Below are 15,523 nucleotides of genomic sequence, written 5' to 3' on the forward strand. Positions count from 1 at the left end.
AGTTTGGTTTGATTTGGTTGGGTTTTGTTAGTGCTAGTTTAGGTTTTGTTTGTTTTTCATTGGCTTCCCTGCCAAATCTCTTACCCTGGGCAGTCCTCGGTTTTCTCACATGAATGAGACAAGTAACAGCCATCATTCTACCCACCTTGCAGAGGGCGAAGACATAAGAGGATGACGAGGAAGAATCCTGAAAGCGGAGCCGCCAAGAGGTGACCCTCTGAACAAAGGCAAAATGGGGAGAGTGGTGGGTTTCTTGGGGGTGGCCGTTCCCCTTCCTTGATGGGAACACTGGGACATTACCCCTCTGTTTAAAAGACTATGCCGGTGCTCGCTTCGGCAGCGCATATACTAAAATTGGAACGATACAGGGAAGATTAGCATGGCCCCTGCGCAAAGCAGACACACATATTCATGAAGCGTTCCCTTTTTTTTATGGTTACCAAAGCAGGGGGCGGGGAGAGGGATAAATTAGGAGTGTGGGATTAACATATACACACTACTATGTATAAAATAGATAAACAACAAGGACCTACTGCATAGCACAGAGAACTATACTCGATATTTTGTAATAACCTATAAGGGAAAATAATTGGAAAAAGAATAGATATATAGAGATTTAGATAGATATGTATAGATATGTATAACTGAATCACTTTGCTGTATACCTGAAACTAACGCAACATTGTAAATCAACTATACTTCAATTAAAAAAAAAAAAAGACTATGCCGTAGGTACACGGACAATTAAACACTCAATATGCAAACAGCTCCAGTAAGTTAAAGAGAAAGTTGACAGCCCCCAGTAGAAAAATGACGGGACATGCCCTGCAATGCAGCAGGCTCTAGCGCCTACTAACCGTGCATCTCAGGAAGGGTCCTCAACCTCGCCAAGCCTCATACAGACCATAGGGTCTATGAATGGGGTTAACACAAAGATTAAATGAAATAATACATCCCATAAAACATTCGGTGCTGGCGCTGTTCCCTCAGTTAATGAAAGCTGTACTTAATCATCTCAAGAGAAAAAATACATATAAATAAGCAAAAAAACAAAGAGAAAAATTCTACTTTACTAGAAATAAAGTAAATTGAAATTAAAATAACAATGAGGTATCATACTGTACTTATGAAACTGGCAAAGATTTTAAGGATTTTAATAACATTACTTAAAGGAGAAAAAAAATGTTCATAAACATTCAACAAATGAAGAATGATTAAATGAATAGTAAGAGAATAAACATATAGACAATGATTAAATAAACAATGAAATTTTTAAACAAATAAGGGAATGGTTCAACAAATTATGAAATTCTTTATGCTGTACATTACAATAATGACCATATAGTATTTTTGTGACAAGAAAAAAATTATTGGTTAACGAAAATTGATACTGAAATACTGGGAAGTGAGTGTGGGTTAGGAAGAGATTACAGGATGCTCATTGTATGTGTGTATAACCATCTTTTTCCTCCCCCCTCACCCCTGTTCTTCCTCTTCTGTCTCTGTGTCTCCCTGTCTCTGTCTCTCTCTCTCTCTCCCTCCCTCCCTCCTTCCCAGGAAGAGCAGTGACCCCCAGTTTCCTACAATGCACTGCATTCAGTGAGTGTCCTACAAAAGTGCTGACTGATGCGGAGTACAATTACGGACGCTTGACATTCCATTTTGAAGCATCCCACATTGAACATCTTGGGGCCACTCTTCCCATTAGAACTCCTCCTCGTCCAGCCCCTTGCAGATAACCACCATTCATCCCAAGAGGTGGGGGCCGCCCCGAGAAACGGAGGACCTGGTCTAACTGTAGACACACCAAGAGGGTTCACGCTGGACCCTCCCAGGCCATTTTCTCTAATCCTACACCAACATCCAGTGACTGCATTCTGCATTCATTCTCCAAAACAAGATGTAACAAGCACCAGACCTTCGGGTCCACTCAGGGAGCCCTCAGTCTGAGGCGGACACTGATCCTAAGTTACAGTACCCCGAGATGCAATAAGACTGCTGCTGTAATGGTGAGGTGGACAGAACAATGAACACCAGGGGAATAAGAATAGGGGTTTGGGAGTCTGGGATGGCTTCACAGGGGGAAAGTGCGGGAGCCACTGGAATCTTTGAAGCAGGAAAGAATATTCCAGACCAAGAGAAGCGCATACTCCAAGCCCCCAAACTCGAGACCACGGCAGATCAGGGACCCTACGAGTGTTCAACGTGGGGCGGGGTAGAGGTGGTTGGACCAGGCCGAGCAGAGCCCTGAATGCTCAGTAAGGGGCACCTGCTTCATCCCAGTCGTGCTATATAATGGACGGACAGGCAGAGATTGGCCAGGATCAGCTCCTCGTGGACACTCGATCGCGTGTCCCCTCCCCTGCCTCTCTGTGCTCAGGGAGAAGTCGGTCTCAAAGCCCCAGTTTTCAGATGGTCACAGCAGAGGGTTTGTTCAAACACCAGGACAAGGAAGTTTCTGAGTAACGGTCATCACTTCGGCCACCAGGATAGCAATCCTTCCCAAACGCAGGCCCATAGGACCCTCACCCCCTTCTCTAGACCTGCCTGGAGCGCCCAGCCTTGGTCCCAGAGTAGATGTTGTCTAGACAGTGGCTGAAGGCCATGTCCCTGTTCTCACCAGGTCGAACCAGCAGCCCAGGGGCTCTGGTGAACTGGGAGTGGCCTCTCTCCCCAATCCTGATCTCAGGTGGCAGCTGGGGAGGCCTGGACACACTGTCCTCCGCCCGGGACAGGGCATGTCTCCAGCCACGTACGGCAACTCCGAGAAAACAAAACAAAGCACCACCATTAACTCCTTGCCTGCACCGGCCCTGCTTTCTTTAAATCCAGTTGCAATCTTAGAAGCCTGACATCGCCTGAAACAAAAGCCTCACTGATGCTGGAAGATGGCTTTGGTGAAAGTAGAGCTTATTTCAGAAAATCAAAGCAAAGAAAAATATTGAATACAATTCAGACGCATAATGCATTATTATGGGCTTTTATGGATTTTATGTATAATTTCATGTAAAGTTAAGAGGCTGAAGCGATCTCTTACATTCAGCTGTATTATCAGCCCAGCTCCAAACAATGTTCCACATCTTATTATGTTCACAGTTGACATACTATCAGAGAAATGTGCAGCTGTCTTACTCTGCTATTCATTTCCTCATTACTATTTTATAAATATATGATTAACAGTTATTGCAGCTGCCTAATTCACATTTATTGCAAATGCAACCCCACAAATGAATGCTCAAAGCAAAGAGATGTGGTTTTAGAGTAATTTAAATTTTACAGTTCCATTTACCCTGCTTTTTAATTTACTGCATAATGACCCCATTAGAATAAAGCACATCTGGAAGTTCTTTGGGGAACATTTAATTTTCTGTGGCTTCAGTACTAACAGAACTTGTACCATAAAGCCCACAGATGCCTTGAAGACTGTACAAATTTCCACATTTTATGCCAAGATGCCGGTTAATTGTACAGACGAGACAACTACAGCAAAGAGTGAAGATACGCTTCCCCGTGCTGAGAAGTGAAGACACCGAACCGGGATCTCACTCTTTGCAAAGTTTGCACCTCAGAAACCTGAAACCAGCTGTCTGCTTTTTGATGTCCATTTCGCTCTGTTCCTTTTCAGGAAAGAGGCCACCTCGGACCATGAGTTCCCCTGGAGCTTCTCTTGCTTTTCCCACACAACTTTGTCCCAAACCCTATTTGGCCCTCACCGTGTGTAAGGGAAAGCAAGGTAGCTTGCAGAGCTCCAGCAGCCACGAGAGGCGGGTGCACGAGCCGGGCTCAGCCTAGCCCTCATCTGCTCACGAGGACGCTACAGCTGCGGCCAGATTCCAGCAGGCCACGTTAGCGGACTCATGCAGAGGATTCAAAATTGATTTGAATATTCAATACAGATCACTGCAGCAGAACTCATGTATGAGAAATGCGAATCCATCGCCATTGATTAGCTAATTTATGTTCTACAACTAATCGAAGCACAAATCTCATTAGCCACAGGTCAGTAAGGCTCAGAGAGAAGAAGATAATCATTTTGGTAGCCTAGTTGGCTGTAAAGACACAATTAGAAGCTGGCCGGGTTTCCAGGATTCTCTGCCCATCCTCCTGGCTCTCAGGCCAACTGTGAAGGGAAAGAAAGGTAGCTCTTCCCCACGGTTCTGCTGGCCACTGTGAAAGACATCTTCGTATATAATGATCCGAGGGGCTTCTTTCGTCTCATCCAACAATAACAAACACGATTTTATTGCTTCTAGATGTACATAAAGCCCATAAGCTATTTAGAGCCACCACATGCACTGGAAGTACAATGTTAATTATTACCTTTTCCATATTTTAAGCATTGGGTCAATATCGGCTTTCATGGCTGGGGCTGCGGGTGGGAGACGGCCGAGGCTTTCCATATTCTGATGTTATATGTATTTTAAAAACCTCCCTTTGTGAAGCACAGGGAAGCCATGCATTATCACATTAGGATTTGCAGTTTAAACCTTGAGCCCTGCTCAGTCAGTTTTGGGCAGAGATTTTTAACCAATCTTAAATATGGAAGATGACAGGAAAATGACCCATTGAGAAGAGAGCAGAATCCTGTTTTAACTTCACAGTAAGAAGCAAAATCCCTGATATTGATCAAATTAGGATGGCCAGGGCTTCCCTGGTGGCGCAGTGGTTGAGAGTCCGCCTGCTGATGCAGGGGACACGGGTTCGTGCCCCGGTCCGGGAAGATCCCACATGCCGCGGAGCGGCTGGGCCCGTGAGCCATGGCTGCTGAGCCTGCGCATCCGGAGCCTGTGCTCCGCAACGGGAGAGGCCGCAACAGTGAGAGGCCCGCGAACCGCAAAAAAAAAAAATTAGGCTGGCCAGCAGCAAGCCCCTCCTGCTCATCTCTGCTGGTGACGCCTACAGGACGGCATTTCAAAGGGACATGGTTTCAACAGTGTTGGTGTAAACAGAAAAGCAAGATTCCTGGTGGACTAGCCTTCTGCTGGGCATGTAGCCCCTCTGTGTCTTTTGTCATAAAAGACAATGGATTAAACTGGGGACCTTTGCTAAATGGCCAGGAACAGAACCCAAAGTGAGATTTTTCTGAAAAAGCAAATAAGAAAACAACACACCAAACTCCAGATGTTTTCACTGACCCATGATTTCCAGGTCATTGCAATGTCACACTGGGTCCATAAAAGGCATTACTGTTGGCCGGCCAATGCATCTTTCAGGAGTGTTAATCCATATTCTCTTGAAACAAAGGACCATCCACATTCCTTCAGGTCCACTATAGTGAGGAGCAGGGCATTTTTTAACACAGAGGGCTGGAAGCGGAAGAAACAGGCATCTCGTCTTCCCCCACTAGGACCTGGTACTAAACCGCCGGGCAAAGGGCCATCACATGGTAAAATTGAAAGAATACTCCACGTTTTCATTTTTTAATTCTACTTCCTTGAAAACTCTCTAGAACTATGCCCATTTTGATGGACTAGCTCCTTCCCACTCAAAGCCACTGTGTCCCCAAACCTGTAGAAAATAGAACATCCCAGTTGTTCTGACAGCACCATGTCCTTACAGACAGATTAACTGCCTTGAGGCTGAAGCTCACAGAGGTTCCCCCGTCGCAGCAGCTTTATTTTTTATGTTAAAGAAGTTTTTTTGTTGTTGTTGTTGTTGTTGTTGTTTTTGTGGTACGCGGGCCTCTTACTGTTGTGGCCTCTCCCGTTGCGGAGCACAGGCTCCGGACGCGCAGGCTCAGCGGCCATGGCTCACGGGCCCAGCTGCTCCGTGGCATGTGGGATCCTCCCGGACCGGGGCACGAACCCGTGTCCCCTGCATCGGCAGGCGGACACTCAACCACTGCGCCACCAGGGAAGCCCTGTTAAAGAGTTTAATAACAGGCTACACTGTACAACACTAATATCGGACATCAAGTGGGAAGAGAATCCCCAAGGGATCGCAGGTGGCCAAACCAGTTCCCCTCCCCAGGAATTCCAGGCTGTTCTCTTTCGTATGTGACCACACTTGAAGGGCACCAGTTTCCATGTGTAGTCCCCCGCCTTTCCCAGGACGTTGCCAAATGTGTTAGATCTTGGAAGGAGTCTGCAACCCCTTTCAGGCTCTACTCTCATGAGAGCATCCCCTCTTCTCTCCCGCCAGCGTGAGCTCAGCCTCTCTGGTTACATTGCACAGTGGTCTCTTCACTCCCACCTTCCAGGGAGCCCACCAGTGACTGTATCTGCAGCTAGTCAAATCCTAGCCCTTCCATGCACTCTGTTGTTATTTCTGTTTTTAATTATGCAATACTCGACACACAGAATAATATATGAAACACGTGTGCAAGTTATGAAGCATAACAATAACATACACATCATAAAACCAGCGCTCACCCAGAGAAACAGAACGTTACCAACGCTGGTAGTGTTATCTCTTTGCTCCATCTCAGTTCATCCCCTTGCCTCTTCCAAAGGGTTAGCCAGGATCTGGAATTGTGTGCTTATCATTCCGTCACCTAAACAATATTCTTTAGTGTTGGTTGGCTTCCGAGTTTTATCAAAATGGCATTTTCCTCTGTGTGATCTTCTGCAGGTTGCTTGGTTCACTCAGCATCACGTCTCTGAGATTCATACAGGTTTTTGTGGTTATAGCTGGAGCTCATTCATTTTCACATACGTATAATGTTCGTAGCCCATTTAACCATTCTCTTATCAATGGATATGAGGGTGGCTTCCCATGTTTTGCTTTTCCCCCCAGCACTGCTATGAAAGTCCTCAGAGCGCATGTCCTGCTGCACACGAACAAGAGTTCCTCTGAGGTCTAGGATGTACCTAAGAGTGGGCTGCTGGGTGGCACATACTTAGCTATACAAGACAATGCCAATTTGTTTTCCAAAATGTTTTTCTACTTTACCCTCTCCAGCAATATGTAAGAGTCCCCATTCTCCACATCCTCACGGAGGCATGGTATTGTCAGACTCCTTCGATTTTGTCAACCTGGCGAGAGTAAAATGGTAAGTCTTTGTGGGGTTTGTGGGTATGTGTCTAAATATAGCTATATCTTTATTATCTTATGGTGATGAGGAATACTCAGGAAGAAATCAAAGAAGAAAGAGAACTTCAGTAACTGATTATATGGAAAAAGCAGGACTGCTCACACCAGGTTACTGGTGATTTGATCATTTTTTTTCAAGCTTTATTGAGATATAATTGACATATAGCAAACATTGTACAGATTTAAGGTGTACAATGTGATGATTAGATTTTTGTATATATTGTGAAATGATCACAATAAGGTTAGTTAATACATCCATCACTTCACATAGTTTCTTTGTGGTTTTAATTTGCATTTTCCTAATTACAAATGAGGTTAAGCATCTTTTCATATGTAATTGGCCAATCCTTTTTACTATTTCCTAAAATGTCTATATGAACAAGTCCTTTCCCCACGTTTCTATCACATTGTTTGTTTGTGTCTTATTATTTCCCATTTGTCTATACTCTGGATTCTAATCTTTTGTTATTTATGCTGCAAATATCTTATCCAACTTTTTGTTGAAAGAAGTTCTGAATTTTAGTGTAGTCTTATCAACCTTTCTGCATTTTGCTTAAGTAACCCTGTCCTACCTTGAGGTCATAAAAGGATCTCCTCTATTTTCTTCTTAAAATGTTCAAGTGTTGCCTTTTAATTTAATCTATCCCATTTAATCTATCTGGGATCGATTTTGTGTATGGTGTGAGCTAAGGACCCATTTCACTTATCCCACGTGGTTCACCAGTGCTCCCAGCCTTTTTACTGAGTTGTCTATGCTTCCCCCTCAATGGTCTGCAATGTCATTTGTGCATGGTCTGCATCCAGGCTTTCTAGTCAGTTCCGTTAGACATCTGTCTATTGTTGGGCCAGTACCACACAATCACAATGACTGTAGCTGTATAATACATCCTGATGTTTGATAGGGCAGTCACTCCCCACCCCCTTCACGCATACACAACTTTTAGTTGGCTATTTTCAGTTTGGTCGACCCACTTTCCAGGAGCAAAAAGAAGAAGGAGGAGGAATAAAAGGAAAAGAAGAATGGTAGCTGATTTCTATGTGCCAACCTCTGTGCTAAGAATCTGACATATATTATCCCATTTAAACACAATAACTCTGAAAAATATTTATTTATTTTTACCTTTATTTCATAAATAAGAAAAATGAGGGCTTCCCTGGTGGCACAGCATTTGGGAGTCCGCCTGCCAATGCAGGGGACGCAGGTTCGAGCCCTGGCCTGGGAAGATCCCACGTGCCACGGAGCAACTAAACCCATGCACCACAACTACTGAGTCTGTGCTCTTAAACCCGTGAGCCACAACTACTGAGCCCGCGTGCCCAGAGCCCGTGCTCCGCAACAAGAGAAGCCACCGTAACAAGAAGCCTGCACACCGCGACGAAGAGTAGCCCCCGCTCGCCGCAACTAGAGAGAGCCCGCATGCAGCAACAAAGACCCAACTTGGCCAAAAATAAATAAACAAATTTATTTTTTAAAAAAAAGAAAAATGAGGTTCAGAATGGTTTAATGACTTGCCAAATTTAAACACCAAATAAGCAGCAAAGATGCAAATCCTAACTCAGTCTACTGGACTCTCAAGCCAGTGCTCTTTCAGTTCCACTGGGGAAGCTTAGATTCCCAGAATCGTGGTAAGGATCTCTGCTTTAGATGCCACCAGACTTGCACCTTTTCTCTGCCCTGCCTGGAAACCGTGGCTGGGTGTCTGAGGCTGGGCCTTCACCTGAGGGCTTCGTGAACCTGACCTGGCTGCTCCGAATTCCTACCTCTGACACAGATCCTCCCCAGAACATGCTGTCAGCCTGGAGAATTGTCCTTTGTGGAGCATTTCTCTTTAATCGTGAAGCATTCTCCGCTCACCCTGGATTATGGAAGGGATGGGAGGAAGCAAAGCGGAAACTATTCCAGAAGAGATTCAACCTTCTACCTACAGCTTTTGCTGAGAAACTCAAGAAAATGCCCGGCACTGTCCTTTTCAGATGAGAACAGCTGAGCTCTCCATGCCCATAATAAACCCAACCGGCCTGGTGGAGTCACTGGCGTTAATTATGTGGTTGAGGTTAAATATATTTTATGGACAAAAGCAATGATAGACGGGTTCTTCGCACAAAAGATTTCAGCTCATTTGAGATTTAACCATTTTTAAATTTAATAATTTTTTTAAAAGCCATGATTGTAAAGGTCAGATCTAATTCCACTGCCTATTACGAGCAGCCAAACCCGAGGCTGCAGCTCGGAGCCAGCAGATGACTCAGGACTGGGGGATGAGACAGCTGGACGAGGAAGGGACAGGCCTTCGCGTGCGACTGCGGGTTCGTGCAAAGATCTGCTGCATCAATTACGGCCGGTCTCGTTTCCTGTCAGGTCTAATGGCAAATGTCTAATTTACTTTTCCAATTTTATCACGGTATTTTCCCTTTCAGTGTTCATCTACCGTCCTGATTTCCTTTGCCAACTGCCCTGCCTGTGTCTGTGAATTTATTTTTAAACAGTGTTAAGAGGCCTTATGTTACATTTCAAAACCAATCCAAAATATAACAGGATGCTGTCTGGAGCAGCGAGGCAGGATAGTGGGTGCACACATGTGACTTGCTGGCCACTGAGCCATTGGGGAAAGTCAGTCCACGAGTTAGAAAGAGATACCAGGAGACTCAGCTATGAAACCCACCCGCTCCAGGAGATCTTTCCGCGGCTCTTCTGGTTCTGTGCCCGGATCACATGGCTAGTTGGCACAGACCCATATCGTCACCCCTCTCCCAACACCTCACTGCGTTTACCTAGAGCTCCTGGTCACTGGGCCTGGTGAGGGATTTGCAGAGGAAGTGGGAGGGACCCTCATACCCCAGGACTCTGAATGCAAGCCGGGCCACAGTCCCCAGGGCTCCAACTCTGCGGTACCATGATCCATGCCTTGCCCAAAGTGGGCATTTGCACTGAAAGTGCAGCCTGGCTCTCTGTCCACTGGGCTGGGTAGGAGGCTCTAATAGGGGACATTTTGAAATAGTTCAGTCCAAGAAACTAAGTTCTCCAAAAGCTCCCTTAAGGAAAACTGTGTAAAACGAAATCCATTGAAATGTACCACCACCAAGGTCCTCTTTGGAATTGTTGCCAAACCTCCCTGCCTCTAGTCTTGCCCTGAGGTTGAGGGATTCATTCTCCACCGTGTAGTCAGATGATGTTTCTAAAACACCTGTCTGATCATCTCCCTCTCCCCTGCCTCCCCTGCCATGAGGCTCCCCGTGGCATTGGGGCAAAGCCCACCACCCTTAGCCTGGATCACACGTGGCTGCAGGATCCGGCCTCTGCTGCCGCTCCCCTCTCCTCTGTGGTCCAGCCACGCTCAGTGCTCTCTCGCAGCACTGGATCTTAGCACAGGCTGAGCCCTCACCCTGGAACGCACTTCCTGTCCCCACCCCTAACAAAGCCCTGCCAACTACCTAGTGAGCCCTCAGTAGACGATCAGACAGCAAGCCCTCTACTAAGCACTTCAATGACATTACCTACTTTTGTTCTCCATGGCCCCAGGTAGACGTTTTAAAGATAGAAAAACTGAGGCCCAGAGATGGTAGGTGATTTATCCACTGTAGCACAGTCAAGGCCACGCTGGGATGCTGAGATGCTGCACGGCCTTCCTTATCCACCTTCCACCCCAGGAGATAGAGATTGGGGTGCTCCTCTGTACCCCCATAGCCTTCTGTCCTGTGTTGTACACTCCAATTGACCCCCAGAAAGCAGTCCCCCTGAAAGCATTTGTCTTTGTGTCCCCAGCTCCTGACCAACGCCTAGCACACCGCAGGTGCTCAGTTAACATGTACCAAAAAAAAAAAAGGATGAACCATTGGGAGAGATACTTATTGGTAAATGGATTTGTTATATAACAGCCACAGAAGACTACTACGGAGCTGTGTGCTGTGTAGTTACTCTGGAGAATGCCGTGGGGACATAGCCACTCAGTACCCCAGTGATGGCTTGAGAATTGGAGGGTTGTCCTTGGCAAGTTTTGGTCCCCAGCCCCTCCTCTCGTGCCACCCAGCATGCTTCTCGGTTAGCTCTCAGTGCCATTAGCTGTATAATCAGGGCCCAAGTTTGAGTATTCTCTATTAAACATATTATTAGAAAGATAAATGGGTTGCCTGATCCAATGTTTTTTGAGGCACATGCAGGTAAATTACATTTATCCAGATGTTTAGCAGATCCGTGCCAAACCATTTAAAACGTAAAACAGATAATTTCCTTAAGCCTTATTTTCAGTTTCCCAAGGATCAGTCCTTGGCAGCCGGCTGGGCAGATGAATGCTGGAGCAAAATTAAGGGCTGTCTGTATCTTTCAAATTGACATGAAGAGCAGTTGGGTTCTGCTAGAGACTAAGAATGACCACAAAATGTAATTATGATTGTAATGAGAATGGGTTAAGCTTAAACTATTTCTCATTTTCATTGCAGTCACTGCTACAAGATGGAGTGGAGATTAATGCCAGGCCATTTCCTGTGCTTGTTATACTCTTTGTCATTAGAATAAAACATCATCATTTGAGCATCTCATGTATACTGAGAAGGATGGCCAGGGAGGGGTGGCCACACTGAGCACTGGCCAACTCTCCGTGCTCTGGTGGGCTCCTCCGCAGTTGGCACAGGGAACAGGGTAGATTCGCTGTAGCCCAGAGCACCCATCCCATCTCACCATTCTGCAGCCCAGACCAAGACTTAGAGCCTCATTCTCTTCAACTGCAGAATGGGGACAATAGCACAGTTCTTCTTCCCAGGGCTGCTACAGCTCTTCACAAAGAAATGGCTTATGAAGGGCTTTGCAAACTGTAGAGCACTGTTCGCCTGCAAGGGAGGAAGATAACGCGGGTGCCGGCTTCTGAACTAAAAAGATCTGAGTTCATTTTCCAGATCAACAGCCCTAATTGTGTGAACTTGATCAAGACATTTGACATTTGACACTGAGAGCCTCAGTTTCCTCATCTGTAAAATGAGGATAGACCACCCCCCCATTAGGGTCTTGTGAAAAGTAAAAGAGGTGACGAATACCATGTGCCTGAAATGGGGTCTGACGTATATTTAGTGTCCCGTGAGTGGTGGCTTAATTGTGGGGGATGGTCATTGCCAATGTCATCATCTTCATTATTAGATGCAGACTCACAAATATTCTAAAACTGTACAATTAACAATGCTGAGGATTGTTCACTTAAGTCAGGAGTTTTGCATCACAGAATTCTTTGTTTGACCAAAGTCTTACCTACAAGTCCCACCTGTGAAACAGGAGGGAGCAGAGCAGTTTTGGTTCAAGAGGAAGTGGGGGGTCCAGGGCCCATCATCCAACTGCTGTCCCCAGCAGCTCCTAAGGGTGCAGCTCTGGAGAGCCCAAGTACTAAGCGAATACATTTTTTGGTCGGATCTTGCAGCCCGTACGTGCTGCCTGGCTCCCTGGAATTCCTCCTCATTCATTATGGGGTTCCTCCAGGGTCACCTCTATTTGACATCCCCAAGCAGAGTTAGTCCCTGTCTCTTGTGGGCTGAATTGGTATTTAGCAGCTGGGAAGGACCTTGGCAGCCACATATTTTTGAAAAGTTGTATAGCAACCATTACCAACTCCAAAAGATTTTCATCACCCTGAAAAAAAACCTGTGCCCATTAGCTGTTACTCCCCATTCCCCTCCCCGCAGCAGCACCTGTCAAGCATTAATCTACTTTCTGCCTCTATAGATTTGCCTATTCTGGGCAGTTCATACAAATGGCACAGGACCTGATCAGTAATACATGTCTAATAAATGGATGTAAGAACATAAGAGTAAGAATTTCAATTAAAAAAATATAAAGTTTTTAAAAAGATTTCCTCACCAAACATCAAGTGTTTTTTGATGTGATAAATTACGAAGTACCAAACATTCCCTATGAAGTATTCTTGCCCCCAAAATGTTCATTATACCTAACTTCTAGCTCACAGGAAATATAGGACATAAAGGTACAAGTGAAATGACACCACAAGGAAGCAAACAGACAAATTCAGAATGTAGAACATTCTAGAGGACAACTGATTGTTTCCTCCAATGGGTCAATAACTTGTGGAAAAAAGGTGTGTGAGTGAGGCTATTCTAGAATAAAAGATACTTACAAGGGACTTCCCTGGTGGCACAGTGGCTAAGAATCTGCCTGCCAGTGCAGGGGACACGGGTTCAATCCCTGGTCCAGGAAGATCCCACATGCCGGGGAGCAACTAAGCCCACGCGCCACAACTACTGAGCCTGCGCTCTAGAGCCTGTGCGCCACAACTACTGAAACCCACGTGCCCTAGGGCCCGCATGCCACAACTACTGAGCCCGTGTGCTGCAATTACTGAAGCCCACGCACATAGAGCCTGTGCTCTGCAACAAGAGAAGCCACCACAATGAGAAGCTCGCACACTGCAACCAAGAGTAGCCCCCGCTTGCCGCAACTAGAGGAAGCCCACACACAGCAAGGAAGACCCAACGCAGCCCAAAAAATAAATAAATAGTAAGTAAATAAATAAATAAAAGCTACTTAAGAGATAACTGGGAGGTTCTATTGTTTGCTTTAAAATATACCACCAGTCAATCCTTTCCTAAAGGCCCCTCTCTGTAGAAGGATTTCACTCCCAGCCCCTGGAGAGCAGGACGAGCAAAAGAGAGATGAGAATACGGGACATGGATACTTCCCAGATGCAGCTTGACAAGCCTTTGCATGTCACTCTCTTTTCCCAGAAATGGGCTGTTCCTTCAAGCTGGGCCTGAGGATAAAGCACTGAAGCCAATCCGTGATGGATGTGGAACATGAGCCAAGAAAGAAACCTTTGTGGTTAGAAGTCACTGAGATTTGGGGGTCACTTGTTATGACAGCATAACATGTCCTAAGCTGACTAACATAACAACCCCTATCAGATATTAACATGAAATTGTAGTTATAAAAAAATGCCCATAGTTTGCAGAAATGCATATTTAAGATGGTAGGGATGAAATGTCCACATGATAGGCAAAATTCTAAGCTAGCCCCCAAGATTCACACCCCCCTGCTGTACCCACTCTGAATAATGCCTTCCCCCTGAGTAGAGGCAAAAACCTGTGAATATGATGGTATATCACTCCCATGATGGGTTGCTAATTAGTTGACTTTGAGTTAATCAAAAGGAAAATTACCCTGGGTGGGCCTGACCTAATCAGGTGAGCCCTTAGCTGAGGGTAAAGTGTCAAAGGGATTCTCCTGCTGGCCTCAAAGGAGAAGCAAACAGCAATGTTGGGAGCTTCCTATGGAGAGGACTGCCTCTAGCAGCTGGGGACTTCAGTCCTACAACCACAAGGAGCTGAATTCTGCCAACAGCTATATGGGGCTGAGGTCCCTGATCCTCAGGTGAGACCCCAGCCCTAGCTGACATCGGGATTGCAGCTTTCGGAGACTGAGCAGAAGATCCAGCTAAGTTGTGCCCGGGTCCTCAAACCACAGAAACTGTGAGATGACAAACGTGTGTTGTTTAAGCAGCTAAATCTGTGGCAATTTGTTGCACAGCAATGGAAAAGGAACACAGTGTCTGTGATTTGCTTCAAAATAATTCAGCAAAAAACACGGGAGATAGGCAAAGCAAACATGGCAAAATCTTGTTAATGCTTGAATCTGAGTGATGGGTAGATGATGTTCACTATACTATTCTGCCCAGTCTCATGAAGGTTTGAAATTTTTCATAATAAAAAATAGTAAAGGGTGCCAGAATGTCATCTCCCTTAGGTCAAGGGCCCTGACAATTCTGTCCATCCAGCAACTAGCACCGCGCCCGGCACATAGTAGGTGCTCCGTAAATAGCTGTTAGATCAATCGATTGACGTACGGGTATGTTACAGTTTATGAACTCACAGCATCTTTTTGCATTAACTCCATTTTACAGATGCAAGAACTGAAGCTCGGGGAGTTTGTGACTCAAAGTTGTGTAATGAGTAATTGATGAGACTAGGATTCAGGTCTTCCAGTTCCTGACCAAAAACCCACTGGTCTCTCTCTGGAGTATAATATCTGCTGTCCAGGTTTTCTTGGGGATTTAAATAGCTGCTGTTTCATTCCGGTTTATCAGGAGAATTTACGCACACCACCCCAGTCATATTGAGACATCCGTTAGAAAACCCAGCCAGGCAGGTTAAATGTTAATTTCCTTTCTACTGTACCATTGCCTAACCTCCTTCCATGAATCAAAGTGAGTAAAAGGTTCTTCACTTACTGACATAAAGCAAATTGAACAAATTATGTTACTTAACTGAAGACGAACTAGTCCCACCAGTGATTCTGGTCCAGCCTGAGCTGAGCTTTCTCTCCTTATTAACATTCACTTCCAAATGAGGTTTGGATTTTTTAATGGAATGTTGCATTGACCTCATTAGCATATCTGACTGCATCACATCGGTGGTCTTATTCCCAGGCACTGCTTCTAGGTAACCCAGCCGCCTCTGCCCGCTTCTTAGCAGCCTATGAATCACAATCATAAGCAGGCCA

The 15,523-nt window shown here is 45.5% G+C and overlaps 1 non-coding gene across 1 annotated transcript; it reads left to right on the forward strand.

The window, feature by feature from the left end:
* The first annotated feature begins 324 nt into the window (after positions 1 to 324).
* Positions 325 to 431, forward strand: LOC137209527 (U6 spliceosomal RNA). The gene has a single exon (XR_010936082.1). It is a non-coding gene; the product is annotated as a U6 spliceosomal RNA (small nuclear RNA).
* The last annotated feature ends 15,092 nt before the right edge of the window (positions 432 to 15,523 follow it).

Source organism: Pseudorca crassidens, chromosome 16 (genome assembly GCF_039906515.1).
Source record: "Pseudorca crassidens isolate mPseCra1 chromosome 16, mPseCra1.hap1, whole genome shotgun sequence".
Lineage (NCBI taxonomy): Eukaryota > Metazoa > Chordata > Mammalia > Artiodactyla > Delphinidae > Pseudorca > Pseudorca crassidens.